We start from the raw sequence: 4,341 nt of genomic DNA, 5'->3' as shown, positions 1-4,341 counted from the left end.
ATAGTGGAGGCATTGCTCAGCCAAGATGGATTCCAGTGAGGAGGATTTGGGGAGGCTGACAGGATATTTGGACAGGCATCTCCTCCCTCCTTTTGACCTTTTCCGAAATCTTCATGTTGGTGGCAGCTTGTTAATCCTGAGTTCCTTACCAGGCTCTCTTGTTGTAAGATAACTCGTGGAAGTGGTTACTATCTTTCCTGGCCAGGGTGGACAGTTTCAGTCAGTATTTCTCCTAACAACTTCTGCTGAGAGACTTCATACTCCAGATTCTTTCTGGGAATTAAGGCAGAGGTCTCTTTCTTCTAAAACTACTTCCTGCTGAGAGTGGGCTTAGACCTGCCTAGCAGGGTAGAAGTCTCTCTCCCCCTGATTCAAAACGAGGCATTCTGGGTCCCAAACCAGCATTCATCCTTGTAGTAACAATGATTTGGCCTGAAATTGTTGGACCTTGTCAGATACAAACCTTGTAAGCAGTCGAAATAGAGAGGGGGCCAAACAGGAGGCCTAAAAGGATGATTTTAGCCGGACTCAAGAACAGAAGGCAGAATTTGGGGTGAGGACTGCAAGGGGTATAGCTTTCTTCTGATTGGCTGGTGGTGAGGTAACAGGGTGGTGCTCCAGGAATCTTGCACTCAGCCTGAAGTTATCCTCTTTCTGGTTGAAGGCCTTAGTTCCTGCAGAACTCAGAGATACTGTTATGGGTGCTACTTGAGAGGGAATTGGGACCCTACCTGAAGACTGTACCACCCTCGACTGCCCCTTCCCTGTTTTTCCCTTCCCTTCCCTGATTAGCGAGTGTTTGCAGTTGCCCGATGGAACTCAGAGAACTCAGAGGTCAGGGAGGCTGAATGAAGCGTATACCCAGCAAACAACAGGGGACACAGAAAAGACTTGTACTCTGGACCCTCCAAGAGTTCTGCTCAGTTTCAGTTCAGAGTACTGGGAGGAGATGGCTCTGGCCACCTTCTGCTAAAATGGGGCAGAGTTCTTCCCCAGTTCGGAGAATTGACACTGAATTGGAAATATTGCTGAGTTTCAAATCTGGAATGTGAGTCTTGTATTATCTGGGCCTTATCAATTTCTATAGGGAGAAATAGAGTTTTCCCTTAGATATAAAGGCAGTTTATATCTAAGGTGAGAAAAAGGAGAAGTTTACTAAAAAGCACAAACAACTTTCTAGGGATATCTGTATTACCTGAAGGGGAGAAACATACGTGGAAGTTGTAGGAGGCCATCCTCCAGTATCTTTGCCAGGGAAGGCCATACTTTGGCAATCAGAATGGCAGGTAAATGGTGAAATTGATTGGACACTTTTTAGAGGTATGCTCATGAACCCCCATAAATGACCAAAGGGAAGGGTTTGGGATGAGGATGACCAGACAGTGACAGAAGATTTCAGTGCTAATATGCTTTCGTTCCTCTGCACAGACAGGTGAGGCCACATGACACTGGGCTTATGAGATGTACAAGAGCAGTGTTGGTGACAGGGAGACACAGACACAGAAGACCACATTTCACACTCATCAGGCCAACTGGAGGAATCTTGATGGAAAGAAGTGAACAGAGAACTCGATTCTCGGGAGAGATAAAGTCAGTCCCGTCCATCATTGTTGTCAGAATCTTTGGGAGACTAAGATTTAGCTTACGTCTCAGGGAAGTCTGAATGGAAGGTTACATTCTCAGAGTTTATCTCCTAACTGTATCCTAACTTCAAATCACTTTCAGATAGCAGCTGGCACTTCCCAATTCATGTCACCCACATCCCAGGGAACAGGATGACTCTCCCGGAGTTAGGCATCCTGCTAGATGTCGGTGTGCTGCCTTAGAATGGGGTATCCCCACGCTTGCTCCCGCTCCTATTCCTCTGGGGTCTTGCCCTAATACAAGCTGCTGCAATCGGCCTACTAGGTGCTACATACTCATTCATTTTGTTGTTTGACAAAATCATCTTCACAGGACGCTTGAGAAAATATTCTCGAGCCTTCTGCCCTGTCTAGAGACAGAGATGTGGAAGGAGGAAAGGAGCTAGCTGGGAGGAACTTGAGTCTGATCTGTTGGTTTTCTGAGTGCCTTATATTCATGGGCCCACTGCAGAGTACACACATGGTCCTTCTAGCCAAAGAAGATCCACCAGAATGCCTAAATGGAAAGACAGACATAGCCCAAACTATGCCACAGATTTAGTTTATTTTGAACACAAGTGTTTTTAGAAACAGCCCCTGCACCATTTTAGATCTTTATCCCCCAGGGCTACAATTCCAGGCAAAGGAAAGAGCAAGGAATGGATATGGAAGTCTTGTTATGCCAAGCATCGAATTCGTGGATTCATAAGAAATCTTCAGGTGCTGTTCTTCAGGTATGCTCAATAACTGTCCAGCCCAGCTTTCCCACGGCCACCAGAGCCAACCTTCTAAAAATACAGATTTGATCATGACATTAACTGGGCTTAGAAACACCCAGCAGTTTACCAAACCCTTCAGCAGGAAGCTGTCTCTCCTCACTGGACTCTGGCATGGATGACCCTCCACCATCCCCCTGAGATGCTGCAACCCCTTCCTACTACCACCACTTCCCCGTCTCCAATGGAAGACCCATACTCCTCCCACCCTCTCAACTGCCCTGCCTTCCTCCTGCTAACTTTCTGCACCCTGTATTTGTAAGCTCAATGTTCTCTACTCTCTGACAACCTTTCCAATCTCTCTCCCTCTAGGCAAAGCCCATAACCCTTCTCTTTCTCCCACAGATTGTACAAGAAATCTGTGCAAAGCACTGGTCACCCTACATTTAGATTGTTTATCTATGTCTGTCTCATTTATCCAGTTGTATCTGTCTTTTTGTTTCAGTTTCTGCACAATGCATGCCTGACACAGGAGATACTCAATCCCTAGGGATTCCCTTTCCCTTCCTTCCTCCTCCCGGGCTGTTCCATTCTCCAGGAAGAGTTAAATCCCTTTGGTGAGGAAGGAGAAATAAAGTGAGAAAACCTTGGTTAAGAATGACCTGTGAATCTGTATCATGGATACTTGTCTCAACTGAACCCATCAGCGTTGTCCTGGGAGAAGGCTCCTCTTTTAGGATGAGGCCTCAGGTAGTGTGGCCAGCTGTCCTTCTGCCGTGTTTCGAGCCCCTTTCTCTGGGAGTTTTCTAGACTCTCCTGTGCAGTGGACATTTGAGCAAAGTCCACTGGAGAGTTGTGTGCACCCCTTGGCCAGCTCTTGACCGACTTGTACTCACTCTGAAGACAGCAGTTTTGCAGACGTGACCACACCCATTGCTGCAGCATTTCGCTCCCTCAGGACAGGAATCATCTCCTGAGCACATTTCAACACAAATTCCCATAGTACCTTTGGGCACCTCTGGGCAGAATCCAGGTCTCTGTCGTCCTGAAACACAGGATGGTGTTTGGCGTGTGGCGCAGTCGCTCAGACAGGCCTGAGGACGGACGCTGGAGGCCTGATGCCTCCATCACAGGCAGGACTGCTGCCTCTTCCCTTGCTTCCTTTGTGCTCTGGACTCCTCCCCGAGCCTCCACTGCTCCTCTCTCATGAAGCCACAGTCTGGGCCTTAGGAGAATGCTCTCCTTTCTCTGAAGCCTGCACGGTCTCAGAAGATGAGAAACCTGCACAGTCACAACTCTCTTCTTCCCACCTTAATAGAAGATTCTAGAAAGGCCTCTGCTTACAGAGATCACCATCCCCTGTCTCACACATTCCGTTTGTCCCCCGACTTCCTCTGGGGTCCCATACACAAGGCACAGGTCCTAACTAGAGAGAAAGCTTACCCTTTACCCCCAGTTTCTAATCAGACCCAACCCAGTCTGATAGGGAGAACAGGACACACAGGATGAGTGCTCATTTAGATCAAAGAAAATGCATCTAATCAATGCCAACTCCCCACTCAGTGAGGGGACCTGGTTGCTTCCAGGCAAAACCACCCTCAGGTCTAACACTGGGCTCTGAGCCTTCTCTGCTGTCAGTTAGGGTCCCCTCAGCACCCTCACCTTTGACAAGAGATCCCTGAGCCCATGAGACCTCCAGTCCCATGACGAAGAAAGCCAGCAGAACAAAGATGGTGCCTGTCTTCATGTTGGCCTCTGGTGTGGTGCAGGGACAGAGCCCAGCTATAATTTATACTCACAGTGTCACCAGAAAGGAGGATGAGGTGAGAGGCAGTAGAACAGGAAGAGTATTAAAATGTAAGCTCTCAAGGGAGTGTCCAGGATATTCTAGTTTCTTTGTTCTATTTCACAACTGTTTTCTCAGACTAGGAAATGGTTTCTTGGATATGCAAATACCAAACCAAAGAGTTTGGGAACAATTTTTAGCCTTTCTTTCATTGCTC

General features: G+C 47.6%; 1 long non-coding RNA gene across 1 annotated transcript; it reads right to left on the bottom strand.

The window, feature by feature from the left end:
• Nucleotides 2,169-4,021, bottom strand: LOC102180344. Its single transcript, XR_001919671.1, has 3 exons — nucleotides 4,001-4,021; nucleotides 3,235-3,383; nucleotides 2,169-2,407 (listed from the first exon to the last, which is right to left on the bottom strand). It is a non-coding gene; the product is annotated as an uncharacterized LOC102180344 (long non-coding RNA).

Source organism: Capra hircus, chromosome 19 (assembly GCF_001704415.2).
Source record: "Capra hircus breed San Clemente chromosome 19, ASM170441v1, whole genome shotgun sequence".
In the NCBI taxonomy this organism is placed as follows: domain Eukaryota; kingdom Metazoa; phylum Chordata; class Mammalia; order Artiodactyla; family Bovidae; genus Capra; species Capra hircus.
The sequence above is the reverse complement of the archived record's forward strand: the minus strand, read 5'-3'. Positions and strand labels throughout refer to the sequence as shown.